This window comes from Nerophis ophidion, linkage group LG25, assembly GCF_033978795.1.
Source record: "Nerophis ophidion isolate RoL-2023_Sa linkage group LG25, RoL_Noph_v1.0, whole genome shotgun sequence".
NCBI lineage: Eukaryota > Metazoa > Chordata > Actinopteri > Syngnathiformes > Syngnathidae > Nerophis > Nerophis ophidion.
This window is the reverse complement of record NC_084635.1, coordinates 32,047,305-32,065,574: the sequence shown is the minus strand read 5'-3', so window position 1 is coordinate 32,065,574 and position 18,270 is coordinate 32,047,305.

The following is an 18,270-nucleotide window of genomic DNA, read 5'->3' as shown; positions in this document are numbered from 1 at the left end:
GTTATTCCGGGAGGTGTAAAATTTTGAAAAAAACTTCGAAAAATAAAACAAGCCACTGGGAACTGATTTGTATTGTTTTTAACCCTTTTGAAATTGTGATAATGTTCCCCTTTAAAGAGTTTGAATTTCCAGGAAAACCGGAATTTGATTTGGAACTTGGGAAAGTGTTAGTTTGAATGTCCAGGATGAGTGGAGTGTGTTGATGTTGGAATGGTTTGAATATCGTATTTCCTTGAATTGCCGCCGGGATGCTAATTAATTTAAAACTTCTTCTCACTCCGGCGTTTACCAAAGGCATGCGGTAAAGGCAAGCATGCGCTAATTATTTTAAAACCTTTTCTCAATCTGGCGCTTACCAAAAGCATGCGGTAAATTTTGGCCTACGCTTATAAATTTGAGTTTAATGTAAGGATACCATCATGAAAAGCACATTTAAATAAAAAAAAACATTATTATGGTCTTATCTTTACTTATAAATTAAGTCCATGTGCAGCTCCTTTTGATCAAAAGCATCCATAACTTGTTTATAGAAGTCTTCCTTATCTTTCTTCAGTTTTAAAAGTCTCTCTGTCTCGATGGAGATCTTCCTTTATTACCTCCTGTTTTGATTGAAAGTCCAGTTTAGAAAACTGTTTTATTTTAGATATGTAATCCTCCATGTTAAAAGTGCAAAAAGTGCATGGAAAAAGGATATTTTGATGGTCGGGGATGCGTGGAAAATGTTGAAGGTGCAATGATTTGAATCCGTTGAAAACTGTGCGAATTCTGGAAGTTTGAAAAATGGATAATTTATTTTGAATATTAAAATATGTGTCTAAAAACTGGGGATTCTGGGAAATCCGGGAATGTTTTTTTTGTTATATTTTTTGAAGGAACCCACGCAATTTCTGAACAGGCTGAATATTTTGAAGTTGGAACGGTTTGAATCGGATCAAAAATGTGGGAGTTGTGGAACTTTTCCATTGCCCCATTCTTTTCAATGAGAAATTAAGGGAAATCTGGGAATTTCGAGAAAAGTGGGAATTTTTTTTAAATGCCAAAAATAAAAACGGTGGATGAATGTCCAAGTAGTAACATTTTTAATTGTGAAATGGTATCACAGAATTCCTGAAATTTCAGGAAAACCCAGTATTTTTCTTGGAAGAAAAAAAGGGTTTAGAAAAAAGGGAATTCTGGGAAATCCTGGAATTGTTTTGCACATGGAAAAATAAGAATGAGTGGGATATGTTAAAGTTGGAATGGTTTGAATTGGTTGAAAAATGTGGAAATGGCGGAAATTTGAAAATTGGCCAATTCAATTTGAATGGGAAAACTCTCCCGGAAAACTGCCATTCTGGGAAATCCGGGGATTTATTATAGAATTGTTGAAAAGAACGCACACAATTCCTGAACAGGCTGAGTATTTCGTTCTGCATAGCCTTCCCTAAGCTTCCATGCCTTTACTTAGAGGCACTCAGCTTTTGTTTATTTTTGGTTTAAGCATTAGACACAATTTTACCTGCACTATGCCTCCCGCTGTTTCCGACATCTACAAAGCAATTACTCTGCCGAGCTCTAGACAGCACCGACACTCAACAACAACAACACATCATTTGCAGACTACAATTACTGGTTTGCAAAAAAATATTGTTTTCACCCAAAACGGGTGAACTGAGACAATCTGCACACCAGGATGTATCTCACAGTGGTTGAAAAACACCGATGTAGACCACAGGGAAGTATTTTACATTTAGAAAAAAAAAACTATAATATGACTGTTTTAGTGCGCCTTATATATGAAAAAAGATCGAAAATAGATCATTCATAATTTTTTACCCACACAAACTGTGGCGAAAAGTTACTGTCATACAAGATGTGAATTGTGAAGTGAATTATATTTATATAGCGCTTTTCTCTAGTGACTCAAAGCGCTTTACATAGTGAAACCCAATATCTATGTTACTTTTAAACCAGTTTGAGGGGCACTGGGAGTAAGTGAGTACAGTGTCTTGCTCAAGGATACAACGGCAGTGACTAAGATCGCGGAAGCGGGAATCAAACCTGCAACCCTCAAGTTGCTGGCACGGCCACTCTACCAACCGAGCTATACCGCCCTGATATAATAGTGTGAGAGTCCAGTCCATAGTGGATCTAACATAATACTGAGAGTCCAGTCCATTGTGGGTCCAACATAATACTGAGAGTCCAGTCCATTGTGGGTCTAACATAAGAGTGTGAGAGTCCAGTCCATAGTGGATCTAACATAATACTGAGTGGACCACTTGCCTGTGCATCAGTTGGGAACATCTCTGCGCTGCTGACCCGTCTCCGCTCGGGATGGTCTCCTTCTGGCTCCATTATGGACTGGACTCACACTATTATGTTAGATTCACTATTGACTGGACTCTCACAATTATGTTGGATCCACTATGGACTGGACTCTCTCTATTATGTTAGATCCACTATGGACTGGACTCTTAGTATTATGTTAGATCCACTATGGAGTGGACTGTCACTATTATGTTAGATCCACTATGGACTGGACTCTCACTATTATGTTAGATCCACTATGGACTGGACTGTCACTATTATGTTAGATCCACTATGGACTGGACTATCACTACTATTTTAAATCCACTATGGACTGGACTCTCACACTATTATGTTGGATCCGCTATGGACTGGACTCTCACACTATTATGTTAGATCCACTATGGACTGGACTCTCACAATATTATGTTGGATCCGCTATGGACTGGACTCTCACACTATTATGTTAGATCCACAATGGACTGGAATCTCACACTATTATGTTATATCCACTAAGGACTGGACTCTCACACTATTATGCTGGATCCACTATGGACTGGACTGTCACTATTATGTTAGATCCACTATGGACTGGACTTTCACTATTATGTTGGATCCACTATGGACTGGACTTTCAGTATTATGTTAGATCCACTATGGACTGGACTCTCACACTATTATGTTAGATCCACAATGGACTGGAATCTAACACTATTATGTTAGATCCACTATGGACTGGACTCTCACAATATTATGTTGGATCTGCTATGGACTGGACTCTCACACTATTATGTTAGATCCACAATGGACTGGAATCTCACACTATTATGTTAGATCCACTATGGACTGGACTCTCACAATATTATGTTCGATCCGCTATGGACTGGACTCTCACACTATTATGTTAGATCCACTATGGACTGGACTCTCACTAATACGTTAGATCCACTAAGGACTGGACGCTCACACTTTTATGTTAGATCCACTATGGACTGGACTCTCACACTATTATGTTATGGACTGGACTCTCACACTATTATGTTAGATCCACTATGGACTGGACTCTCACTACTATGTTAGATCCACTATGGACTGGACTCTCACTATTATGTTAGATTCACTATGGACTGGACTCTCACACTACTATGTTAGATCCACAGTGGACTGGACTCTCACTATTATGTTAGATCCACAGTGGACTGGACTCTCACTATTATGTTAGATCCACAGTGGACTGGACTCTTACTATTATGTTAGATCCACTATGGACTGGACTGGTCTCCCCTAAAGGGGGGTGGGGTGGGGGGTCCTCTCTAAGGTTTTCTCATAGTCATTCTCATCGACGTCCCGCTGGGTTGTGAAGTTTTCCTTGCCCTTATTTGGGCGTTGATGTTGTTGTGGTTTGTGCAGCCCTTTGAGACACTTGTGATTTAGGGCTATATAAATAAACATTGATTGATTGATTGATTGGTTGATTAAGCGTTTCCAACTCTGATGTCGTGGCAAAGGTCCGTGGGTCAGTCGGAAAAAGCTGGCAAACACTTCGGTCAAGACGTTAAGTCGCGCTCCTGACTTCGCTCGTTATTGAATCCGACGTCTCCCCCATCTCTCTTGACTCACCTGACAACGGCTAATTCCAAACAAAGCGCATTAAGAAAAAAAAAAGACGGATAAGCTCATTCCGTTTTATTTGAATGTCGTCGGGGAAAGTAAATAAAAAATGATTCTGCCGCTAATTCGACTGGTCGTCCCGGATCGGTGATGGATGGGCGTCGTTGAGCCCGGATCAACCTCAGCTGGAGGCCATGCTTGATCACTGTCACTGGATCTCAGGATAGTCGGTGTGCGAGTGACGGGCCGCCAGGCGACACCTCCTCATTCTTCACTCTGTCCTTCCTCCACCCTCACAAAAACACCATTTTATCAATCACTGCTTTATAATATAAACAGTCTTGACTACAGGAAACATATCAGCAGAAAAGTGCAGTGAAGAAAACCTCTTCTCACTCCGGCGTTTACCAAAGGCCTGCAGTAAATTTAGGCCTGCGCTTAAAAATTTGAGTGTGATGTAAGGATACCATCCTGAAAAGCACATTTAATAAAAATTACTTTATAATGGTCTTACCTTTACTTATAAATGAAGTCCATGCAGCTCCTTATGATCAAAAGCATCGATAACTTGTTTATAGAAGTCTTCCTTATCTTTCTTCAGTTTTAAAAGTCTCTCTGTCTCGATGGAGATCTTCCTTTATTTCCTCCTGCTTCGATTGAAAGTCCAGTTTAGAAAACTGTTTTATTTTAGATATGTAATCCTCCATGTTAAAAGTGCAAGCCAGAGGAAAAAATAAACGATCGCTGCTCACTCTTGTCACTTCTTCTGCAGCCGAGTAGTCGCAAGAAGGATCACTAGCGCCCTCTACCACCAGGAGGCGGGAGTCATTTTATGACTCACATTTGACACACGCAGCTACGGTATATTAATAAAACATAGCTGCTTACAATTCACTTTTAGCATATTCAATAACTTGGACCTTAAATCCTACTGAATAGCTCTTAATCTTCTTCCCTTTATGCGATTTCAAATTATTGAAATCAGCCTCCTCCATTTTGAAAATGATGACAGGGGAAGTGTCACTCGTGACGTGACGAGTTTGACCCGGTGGAAATTGTAGACATGCGCTAATAAAGATAATATTTTGCGAAACAAGTTTAACCCGATGTGGTCCTGATTGGCTTCATCCAACCGGGATCTTCAGCTCTCACTGGATCGGTTCGCAGCCGAGTGTGAAGCGACCGGAATGAGAATCAGCACCTCCAAGTCCGAGTCCATGGTTCTCGCCCGGAAAAGGGTGGAATGCCATCTCCGGGTTGGGGAGGAGACCCTGCCCCAAGTGGAGGAGTTCAAGTACCTAGGAGTCTTGTTCACGAGTGAGGGAAGAGTGGATCGTGAGATCGACAGGCGGATCGGTGCGGCGTCTTCAGTAATGCAGACGTTGTACCGATCTGTTGTGGTGAAGAAGGAGCTGAGCCGGAGGGCAAAGCTCTCAATTTACCGGTCGATCTACGTTCCCATCCTCACCTATGGTCATGAGCTTTGGGTCATGACCGAAAGGATAAGATCACGGGTACAAGCGGCCCAAATGAGTTTCCTCCGCCGGGTGGCGGGACTCTCCCTTAGAGATAGGGTGAGAAGCTCTGCCATCCGGGAGGAACTCAAAGTAAAGCCACTGCTCCTTCACATCGAGAGGAGCCAGATGAGGTGGTTTGGGCATCTGGTCAGGATGCCACCCGAACGCCTGCCTAGGGAGGTGTTTAGGGCACGTCCAACCGGTAGGAGGCCACGGGGAAGACCCAGGACACGTTGGGAAGACTATGTCTCCCGGCTGGCCTGGGAACGCCTCGGGATCCCCCGGGAAGAGCTAGACGAAGTGGCTGGGGAGAGGGAAGTCTGGGTTTCCCTGCTTAGGCTGTTGCCCCCGCGACCCGACCTCGGATAAGCGGAAGAAGATAGATGGATGGATGGATGGATGGATGGAGTTTGACCCGGTGTTAATCCTGAGCCGGCGGTAATGCTAAGCATGCGCTAATTTTGGGGGGAAACGAGTTTGACCCGGCAGTAATTCTAGGCAGGCGCATACTATATACCCGGCGGCAATTCAAGGAAATACGGTATTTATTTCCCGGATTATAGAGCGCATCGGTATATAAGCCACACCCACTACAATTTAGAAAATGTCATGTTTCCCATACAATGACCACAGATAAAGTCGTAAAGAACATAATTTCATGGCTGTCCGGAGTTTCCAATCATTTTTATAAGTCTTATTTTTTGTGATAAAGTGATTGATTATTATTTCCTGACATATTTTCTTTACCTTTTTCTACATTAGCGATTAGCCTGTTGACGCTAACAGTGCTAGACACCTGAAGCTTTATTATTTCCTGACAAATTGACTTTACTTTTTTCTTGATTAACGATTAGCATGTTAAGCTAACAATGCTAAACAACTGACGCCTTATTATTTACTGACATATTTACTTCACCTTTTTCTTGATTAGCGATTTGCATGTTGAAGCTAACAGTGCTAAATAACTGATACATTAATATTTACTTTACCTTTCTCTTGATTAGCGATTAGCATGTTGAGGCTAACAGTGCTTGACAACTGATACTTTATTATTTCCTGACAAATGTACTTTACCTTTTTCTACATTAGCAATTAGCAGGTTGAGGCTAACAGTGCTAAACAACTGATGCCTTATTATTTACTAACATATTACTTTACCTTTTCCTTGAAGAGCGATTAGCATTTCGAGTCTAACAGTGCTAGACAACTGGTGCTTTATTATTTGCTGACATATTTCCTTTACCTTTTTCTTGATTAACGATTAGCATTTTGAGGCTAACAGTGCCAAATGTCACGCCTATGGGGTCATGTTTTGTTGTAGTCATGTTCGGTTTTGTTTTTTGGACATTGTTTCCTGCTTTTGCACTTACTTGTGTGCTTTGTTTTAATGCCGACCCATAAGTTTTCACCTTGTCTTCATGTCCCGCCCCTTTCCCCATGTCATGCACCTGTTTTCAATCACCATAGTATTATTTAAGCCACAGCTACCAGGTAGTCAGCCTGGCAACATCACCTCCTTCACGCCCTCGATCACATGCTATGCACCTTGTAATTCCATGTCAATAATCCATGTCCCGTTCTAGTTTGGTTCCAAGTAAGTTTTTCTCATTATTCATGCCACCGTGCAAGTGTTTTGTTTCGTGTTTATAGTTTAAAGCCTTTGCGCTAGTCTTTTGTTTCATAGCCAAGTGTTGTAATTCCGCCCTTCCTTTTATGAGTAAAATAAAAGATGTCTCTACCTTCACACCGTTTCCACTCCATTCGCTTGGCACCTCGGGAAAACAATCCATGTCCAAGTCCCAGTTATGACACAAAACAACCGATGCTTCATTATTTCCTGACATTAGTACTTTACCTTTTTTCTTGATTAGCGATTAGCATGTTGAGGATAACAGTGCTAAACAACTGGCATTTTATTATCTCCTGACGTATTTACTTTACCTTTTTCTTTATCGAGTTTTCCCTCCTTTGTTTTCTTTCTTCCCCGTGGTCGGCACAGTTTTAATTAATTTTGACATGTTCAATAAATAAATTGGCCCCTCCTCCCCACGGTGAGCAAGCAGCTAGGAAAATGGGGGGGGGGGGGGGGGGGGGGGGGGACTATTTTTGGGCTATTATCATTTTGTATTCTTTTTAATTGGATATTGCATTCCATTGTAAGACTGCGCTCGTTTTATTATGCATTTTCCGCCATCCCGGCCGTGCGCCCCTAAATTAACCTTATCTTGTTGAGGAAGGGCCCGATGCCCCGGCATGCGTTTGTTAGTGCAGCCACCGCTTGAGAATGATTCATCGCTAAATAAAAGAGAAAAACTTCTTATTCAGTTTTCCCTTTTTCGAGGCGACGTACTCAGCGGCCGCACGGCCTCCCCTCGGAAGAGAGAAAATCAATGTTGTTCGGTTAGGAGGAGAAAAATTGACATAATTAAATGTAGTACAGCATCAGCATCCCGCAAAGAGCAGAGGTTAATGTTTTCCCCCCGGTCCGTGCCGTAAAAAACGTTGTTCAAAACAGTTGTGCGGTATTAGGCAGAGGGCCAAGCGGACCCTGAGGGACCCGCGGTGCTACTTCAAGTTCCATAACCTGGCACTGTAAATGATGCATTCCCTGCATTACAGCTCGGAACGTGGGGGCCCCTCGCCGCGTGAACGAGTACTTTGCCTTTGATACTAACGCTTAAATAAAGAAGGCGATTCATACAGGATGGTATAAAGATGTTTTTTTGCACACCCGGGTCATCGTTTATTTCCTGTTTTTTTACTCGTTTCTGGAACTTAAAGGCCTACTGAAATGAGATTGTCTTATTTAAACGGGGATAGCAGGTCTATGTGTCATACTTGATCATTTCGTGATATTGCCATATTTTTGCTGAAAAGATTTAGTAGAGAACATCGACAATGAATTTCGCAACTTTTGGTCGCTAATAAAAAAGCCTTGCCTGTACCGGAAGTAGCAGACGATGTGCGTGTGACGTCACGGGTTGTGGAGCTCCTCACATCTGAACGTCGTTTATAATCATGGCCACCAGCAGTGAGAGCGATTCGGACTGAGAGAGCGACGATTTCCCCATTAATTTGAGCGAGGATAAAAGATTTGTGGATGAGGAAAGTTAGAGTGAAGAACGGGTTGTGGAGCTCCTCACATCTGAACGTTGTTTACAATCATGGCCACCAGCAGTGAGAGAGATTCGGACTGAGAAAGTGAATATTACCCCCTTAATTTGAGCGAGGATGAAAGATTCGTGGATGAAGAAAGTTAGAGTGAAGAACGGGTTGTGGAGCTCCTCATATCTGAACGTTGTTTACAATCATGGCCACCAGCAGTGAGACCGATTCGGACTGAGAAAGCGACGATTTCCCCATTAATTTGAGCGAGGATGAAAGATTTGTGGATGAGGAAAGTTAGAGTGAAGCACTAAAAAAAAAAAGAAAAAAATACAAAATTAAGAAAAGGCGACGGCTCCAGGCGACGGCAGTGTGAGCGATTCAGATGTTATTAGACACATTTACTAGGATAATTCTGGAAAATCCCTTATCTGCTTATTGTGTTAATAGTGTTTAGTGAGATTATAAGGTCATAACTGTGACAATCCGTCACTTCAGTTCTGTTAGTTTTTTGTGTTTTTGTATTTACTTCCTGTTCGGTGCTCTTATTTTGTTATTTCCTGCTTAATTCAAGGAGCACTGTTGTTTTTCTCTTTTCCTTGATTGGCAGCGGTTGACACCTGCTGTCAATCAAACGTGTGCCTATTTATGTTTCACTACAGCACTCCTCAGTGCTCGAGGATAAATCTATGTTTGGAAATGTTACTATGCAAGACTGCTTTCTGTTTTTTTGTTTCTTATGAGTATTAAATTATTTTACCTTCACTCAATTCTCTCCTGGACTCTTGCATCCACGGGGTCACACAACTGCAGCCATGCGACACCCTAACAATAACTGAAAGTGAGAGGGCTGCGGTGAACGCCAGTGTCTCTGAGAGAAGCCAATGGAGGAGCCAAGATCACAGCTGCCTTTTTGACGGATGCAGGAGGAGTTCGCATAATCCACTCAATTCTCCGGTAAAAGCCGACTTAATATCACAATTTTCCCATCCAAAAACTTGCTGGTTGACGTAGAGAAACATGTTGGCTTGACCGCTCTGTGTTAAAGCTTCACAACAAACAAAGAAACACCGGCTGTGTTTCGGTTGCAATCCACCGCTTTCCACCAACAGCATTCTTCTTTGACGTCTCCGTTATTAATTGAACAAATTGCAAAAGATTCAGCAAGACAGACGTCCAAAATACTGTGTAATTATGCGATGAAAAGAGACGACTTTTAGCCGGAACTGGTGCTGGGCTGAAATAACGTCAAAAGCACGCGTCAACATAAGCGTCACCATTCCGCAACATTTTCAACAGGATACCTCGCGGGAAATTTAAAATTGCAATTTAGTAAACTAAAGCGGCCGTATTGGCATGTGTTGCAATGTTAATATTTCATCATTGATATATAAACTATCAGACTGTGTGGTCGGTAGTAGTGGGTTTCAGTAGGCCTTTAAATCCTACTGAATAGTTCCTAATCTTCTTCCCTTTATGCGATTTCAAATTATCGAAATCAGCCTCTTCCATTTTGAAAATGATGACAGGTAAAGTGTCACTCTTGACGTGACGAGTTTGACTCGGTGTAAATTCTAGGCATATGCTAATTATTTGGCGAAACGAGTTTGACCCGGCAGAAATTCTAGACATGCGCTAATAAAAATAATGTTTTGTGAAACGAGTTTGACCTGACTGTCAGGCTTTTCCCTGACAGTTTTTCCTCGGCATTTGTCTTTGTTCCTGCCAGCACTCTTGTTTTGGTAATTTACTGATTTTTCTCCCTGAGTGCTTTTTCGCCTCAGCTGTGGCTGATTGGCACCTGGCCACACCTGGCGTCAATCAGCCAGTCACTATTTAGACCTGCTTTCTCCTCCAGTCAGTGCTGGATTATTCTGTCACAGGTTGTTGGTTAGGAACCCTAAAATGCAGAGATGGTGGCAGGCATTGAATAGGTCAGGGGTAGGGAACCTATGGCTCTAGAGCCAGATGTGGCTCTTTTGATGACTGCATCTGGCTCTCAGACAAATCTTAGCTGACATTGCTTAACGCAATAATTATGAATAATTTCGCTGGTAATCACAGTGCTAAAAATAACGTGCAAAATATAAAACATTCTCATGCATTTATATCCATCCATCCATTTTCTACCGCACCTGTCCAAGAAGTCGCATTAATGGTAAGAAGTATTTTATGTCACGATGGGTGGGGGGGTTACAGCTTGCTGCGGGGTCGTTCTCCCAGGAAGGCAGACGGACTACTCGGGACATGGCATTTAGGTAAAAACATGATTTCATTTTAACTAATAAAATATACAAACAAAAATCGCTCACAGCGGAGGCACAACTAGGGCTAAAGAAAAAAAGCTAATGCATAAACAGACTAAGAACATAAATCAAACAAAACTTAATTGGCATGGCATGAAGCACAAAACTATGGCAAGGCATGAAACAAGTCAGCACAGGGCGACTGACTGGCAAAGACGAGCTTAAATACTGCCTCTGATTAGTGCTCGGGAAGCAGGTGAGCGGGCATTTTGTCCACCAGAGACAGGTGGACAAAATGAGTAACCAAGGAAACCAGACAGGGGAGTGGAAAAAAACAGGAACTTAAAGAGTCCAAAAGACAAACAGCACATGGCCAAACAAAACATGATCAACAGACATGACATTTTATTTATTATTGGTTAGCTTCAGGATAACAATGTTATTAAAAAGAATAGGAGACTTATTATACTCTAAAATGTTGGTCTTACTTAAAAATGCACGCATTTAGTTGTATTCAGTGTTAAAAAATATGATATGGCTCTCACGGAAATACATTTTGAAATATTTGGCTTTCATATCTCTCTCAGCCAAAAAGGTTCCCGACCCCTGGAATAGGTAAACATGATTTAATCTTCAAAAATAACGAAAAGAACACAAACCAGGAACCAGGAGGACAAACTGGAAACGGGGAACAGGGATCCGGCAAACAGGAAAACTGGGAATAGCTAACGGCTAAGAGGAAACTACAAAACAAGGAGCTGGAGAGAGCAAACTGTAAATAGTTAGAGGAACTAACAGGAACAGCTTAGCGCACTGACAACGACAGGTAGGAACGACAAGAGATATTAGAGACAAACAACCGGTAGCGACAATAATCCAGCACTGACTGGAGGAGAAAGCGGGTCTAAAATAGTTTCTGGCTGATTGACACCAGGTGTGGCCAGGTGCCAATCAGCCACGGCTGAGGGGAAAAAGCACTCAAGGAGAAAATCAGGAAATGATCATGTTATTTAATCACACTGTCATCTCAAATTTCAAGAACCGAAGTTTTGACAAAATCCAACGTCTGTTCCTGATTAACGTTATATATACATTATTTTTACTGGTAATATAATTAAATGGCAAATTAATATTACACAGAGTTCTAATATTCCATTCTATGTATTTCCCATGTTATTTAATCACACTGTATTTTGTTCACTTCGTGTGTTATGAGTGGTTGGCCCTCACGAGGCGCTAACCAAGGTTTCGGGCGGGATTCGCTGTGGCCTCCGCAGGCGAGCTCGGCCCAGCCGGTGTTTCGGCGCTTCCGAGTGGTCTCGCTGTTCTCTAGCAGGTGTCAGGCAGCAGGGATCTCAACAACCTGCTGGTGGCGCTCTAGGAGCTTCCTGTCTGGAGCCTCGCAAAGGCGAGAGACCGATGGTGGATCGCCGGGTGTCGTCTTGGTGCCGTGGTGTCAAGACGTGGGCGGCGTGATGAGAAGATTTGCTCAAGTGCCAATTCTGAGGGAATTGAGCCAGCGGATTGTTTGTCCGCTGACAGATCACACACTCATGTGGGTTTTTTTTCTGAGCTAAGCTCCTTGTTGGAGGACAGTGGGCTGTGTGAATCAGGTGTGGGGGCTCTGGACTGTTTGGGGGTTGGGCTGTCAATCTTTGGCCAGCTCACAATTCCTTTTTGATTTTTGAGGCTAATGATTCGGTTCGGAATCGATTCACGATTCAAAATTTTTATTTTTTTTAATACAATTGGGCCCCAGTCCTATTTATTAATTGCATTCCTCCGTAAAATAGATAATCAGCTCTGATATATTGTTATTATACTTGAAAGAAAACCCTTTTTTTTTAATACAATCCTTCCCAAACATTTAATAAATTCAAATACAAAAATCCTCTTTTCTAAAGTAAATGTGTACAGCAGATATAGATCGACATCAACTATAGAATTTGTCTGAGTGGCAGGACAGGACAGGCTGAAAAAAAAATAATAATAATAAAAAATAATAAATACATGAATAAAACAAATATATATATATATATATATATATATATATATATATATATATATATATATATCATTCAATCATTCAATCAATGTTTATTTATATAGCCCTAAAACACAAGTGTCTCAAAGGGCTGCACAAGCCACAACGACATCCTCGGTTCAAATCCTACATAAGGGCAAGGAAAAACTCACAACCCAGTGGGATGTCAATGTGAATGACTATGAGGAACCTTGGAGAGAACTGCAGATGTAGGTGACTCCCCCCCCATATATATATATATATATATATATATAAGTGTATATATATATACACATATATATACATATATATATATATATATATATATATATATATATATATATATATATGTATATATATATATATATATATATATATATATATATATATATATATATATATATATATATATATATATATATATGTATATATATATATATATATATATATATATATATATATATGTATGTATATATATATATATATATATATATATATATATATATATATATATATATATATATAAATATATATGTATATTTATATATATATGTACACACATATATATATATAAATATATATATATATATAAATATATATGTATATATTTATATATATATGTACACACACATATATATATAAATATATATATATATTTATATAAATATATATATATATATATGTATATATATATACATATATATATATATATATATATATATATTTATAATTTCAGTACCTGCAGCAAGTGAGCTCGTCCAGAAGGTGGCGTCATGGCACAAATGATAAGACACTTTTCCGTATACGTTCGGTTCTGCGCATGTCAAAGCAAAGTATTCCGATTTAAGGTGTGATGCATGAAAGTAGACACCATAATCAGATCATATTTTTCAGAAGATCAGATTAAATAAATATTGTCCACTGTTTTTTTAACAACCCACGCTTCAGACAAATTAAATTTCGGGATTTATCTGATTAATTCAATAATGTTTTGTGTATAATCACATTAAGTGAATGCATTCCATTTGACAGTCCTAAATTAAAGTGAATAAAAATGGTAAAGGCAGAATAAATTAAATCCATAATTGAATATAATGGTTTTAATTTGCGACTTGCCATTACTTTTTGTGAAACTATTGTGTTTTTTTTTTTTTTTTATGGTGTGGTTTTCAATGTATGGCTGATGATGAATTATTAACATTTGATCATGAACTGTACATCTCAGCCTCATCCTGGAGTCATGTCCGATGCAGCTCCGTTGCACAATGACACTTCCCCTTCCTGCTATCTCCTCCTAAATAATTAGGTAGTCAATTTGGCAGCAGCACGGCCTTTCGTCCGCCATTATAAATGTTTCAAACCTTGACAAGCGCGAAGGATGGGGAGGCTGACTCCAGTCATTTTCTCCTGCCGCTGCTTGATTTTTTGGGACAAACATTGCAGTCTGTAAAACAGGTCTTAGGGTCAAACTACGGGACGTCACAAGTTCTGTAAGGAATGTGCCTCTGACTACACTGTGAACATCTGACAAGATTGCGACAATGTGAGTAATGCAGGTCAATGCCCATGAATAGTATTTAGAAGTGTAAACAGTATTTCTTTTATATACGGCCCAATCCACACAACATTTCCCACTCATGGCGCACATAAACCAAATCAAAAACTAAACACTCATAATTACACATAAACATGTGTAATTATGAGTGTAGTATTGAAAAATATCCAAGCACAACACATTATTCGAAAATACACGTGTTTAACAATCCCCTGCAATGCAAGATGGGAAATACGCAAAACACTCTCCGCAAGCGTCCTTGTGTCTAGTTCCGTTGGTAGAGTGGCCGTGCCAGCGACTTGAGGGTTCCAGGTTCGATCCCCTCTGCCCTTGTGTCCACCTGCTCCCAGTGCCACCCACACTGGTTTAAATGAAACTTAGATATTGGGTTTCACTATGTAAAAGAGCTTTGAGTCACTAGAGAAAAGTGCAATAGACTTCACTTAATCCATGTTTGGTGCTTTTTAGCTGTTGGACATTTCTGATTGATGACAGTAATTTTAAGGAGGTCATCAAGGAAATGAACAAAGTAAGAGACAAACTTTCACATACTCTTAATATCCAAGTATATAATCTCAAACTAGAGAAAATTAGACTTGTGATGAGGGGTTCTGAAAGGAAGTTTTATCAGGTGTGGAGGTGTTTTCTGACCTTTTTTGACCAACCATCAACAAAGGTACAACAGTGATTTTTATTTTTTTAACAGTATTCTGGTTGGTTTACATACTGAAGGTCTACTTACATTATATTTATGTTTTATGTCATTACTGTACAAGTGACAGTCTAAGCAAGGTATAATTATCTTTTTTTTATCTATTTTTTTTTTTTTATTCTTATTATTTTTTTAATTTTTTTGTTTTTTTGTGTTCCTTTCTGGGGTGGATGTTTCTTCTTTCTCTTCTATGTATAAGTAGTGTTATTTCTATTTTAAGTTTATTTGATTTGATTTAATTTTTATTTTTGAAAAAAAAAAAAGTTTATTGCTGTTTTTCTGTTCTGGTCATCTCTGTTTAAACATTAATAAAAAAATCAAACACCACAAGTATATTAATGATTAATTATATATATATATATATATATATATATATATATATATATATATACATATATATATATATATATATATATATATATATACATATATACATATATATATATATATACATATTTTTATATATATATATATATATATATATATATATATATATATATATATATATATATATATATATATATATATATACACAGCCCCAAAGCATGATGTTTCCATCCCCATGCTTCACAGTAGGTGTGGTGTTCTTGGGATGCAACTCAGTATTCTTCTTCCTCCAAACACGACGAGTTGAGTTTATACCAAAATGGATACATGGATGATACAGCAGAGGATTGGGAGAATGTCATGTGGTCAGATGAAAACAAAATAGAACTTTTTGGTATAAACTCAACTCGTCGTGTTTGGAGGATGAAGAATACTGAGCTGCATCCCAAGAACACCATACCTACTGTGAAGCATGGGGGTGGAAACATCATGCTTTGGGGCTGTTTTTTTACTAAGGGGACAGGACGATTGATCCGTGTTAAGGAAAGAATGAATGGGTAAATGTATCGTGAGATTTTGAGCCAAAAACCTCCTTCCATCAGTGGGAGCTTTGAATGGTTGACCAAATACTTATTTTCCACCTTGATTTACAAATAAGTTCTTTAAAATTCCTACAATGTGAATTCCTGGATTTTTTTCTTCACATTCTGTCTCTCACAGTTAAAGTGTACCTATGATGAAAATTACAGACCTCTGTCATCATTTTAAGTGGGAGAACTTGCACAATCAGTGGCTGACTAAATACTTTTTTGCCCCACTATATGTATGTATATATATATATATATATATATATATATATATATATATATATATATGTGTGTGTGTATGTATATAGGTTTCGTCCCAGACAATAGGGCGCGCACTACGAGATGAAGGCCTCCATGCCAGAACTCCCAGGCGCACCCCACTTCTGACTACCAGGCACAAGTAAAAATAGACCCCAATATGCCAAAATTCATCTGGACAAACCCCAAAGGTTTTAGGAAACTGTTCTATGGAGTGATGAGACAAAAGTGGAACTCTTTGGGCCTATGAATCAACGTAATTTCTGGAGGAGAAAAAAGGAAGCTTACAAAGAGAAGAACACCTTCCCTACTGTTAAGCATGGTGGGGGGTCAATCATGCTCTGGGGCTGTTTCTCTGCCTCAGGTACCGGGAATCTCCAGCGCGTTCAAGGCATTATGAATTCTATTTCCTAGCTGGATATGTTAGCTGCAAATGTCATGAAGTCAGTGACGAAGCTGAGGCTTGGGAGACGTTGGACCTTCCAACAGGACAAGGATCCCAAGCATACCTCCAAATCAACATCAAAGTGGTTGCAGAAGAAGGGCTGGAAGACTCTGGAGTGGCCTTCACAGTCGCCAGACCTAAATCCTCTAGAAAAGCTGTGGTGGGACTTGAAGAAGGCAGTTGCAGCCCGCAAGCCCAAAAATATGAATGAACTGGAGGCCTTTGCCCAAGAGGAATGGGCTAAAATACCTGTAGATGGTTGCAAGAAGTTATGTATCACCTTTGAAGGATGTCATTACTGCCAAAGGGTGTTCTACTAAGTACTAAAGATGCATGGAACTAGGGGGTTGAATCATTTTGTCAATGACATATTAAGAAAAATGTCGTTTTTTGCTATTTTGTTAAATACAGTGTTACAATTCAAGTTGCATTTGTCTATTTGACACATCTTTATTTGATATGACTATAAACAAGATACGGAATAAATGTCCAACTTGCTAAAACACCAAAATTGTGTGGGGGTTTAATAATTTTGATCACAACTGTAGATATTGGGTTTCACTGTGTAAGAGAGCTTTGAATCACTCGAGAAAAGCACTATAGAAATAGACTTCACTTAATCCATGTTTGGTGCATTTTAGCAGCTGGACATTTCTGATTGATGACAGAAATTTTGAGGAAGTCATCAAGGAAATAAACAAAGTAGGAGAAAAACTTTCACATACTCTTAATATCCAAGTATATTAATGATTAATTATATATCCATGACATTTATATATATATATATATATATATATATATATATATATATATATATATATATATATATATACAGTGGGGCATACAGCCCCAAAGCATGATGTTTCCATCCCCATGCTTCACAGTAGGTGTGGTGTTCTTGGGATGCAACTCAGTATTCTTCTTCCTCCAAACACGACGAGTTGAGTTTATACCAAAATGGATACATGGATGATACAGCAGAGGATTGGGAGAATGTCATGTGGTCAGATGAAAACAAAATAGAACTTTTTGGTATAAACTCAACTCGTCGTGTTTGGAGGATGAAGAATACTGAGCTGCATCCCAAGAACACCATACCTACTGTGAAGCATGGGGGTGGAAACATCGTGCTTTGGGGCTGTTTTTCTGCTAAGGGGACAGGACGATTGATCCGTTTTAAGGAAAGAACGAATGGGGCCATGTATCCTGAGATTTTGAGCCGAAACCTCCTTCCATCAGTGAGAGCTTTGAATGGTTGAACAAATACTTATTTTCCACCTTGATTTACAAATAAATTCTTTAAAATTCCTACAATGTGAATTCCTGGATTTTTTTTCACATTCTGTCTCTCACAGTTGAAGTGTACCTATGATGAAAATTACAGACCTCTGTCATCATTTTAAGTGGGAGAACTTGCACAATCGCTAGCTGACTAAATACTTTTTTGCCCCACTGTATATATGTATGTATATATATATATATATATATATATATATATATATATATATATATATATATATATATATATATATATATATATAATATTGGCGCCGGTAATGGGTCAATGAGTGTTTCTGTCAAACGTCATGTGTGAA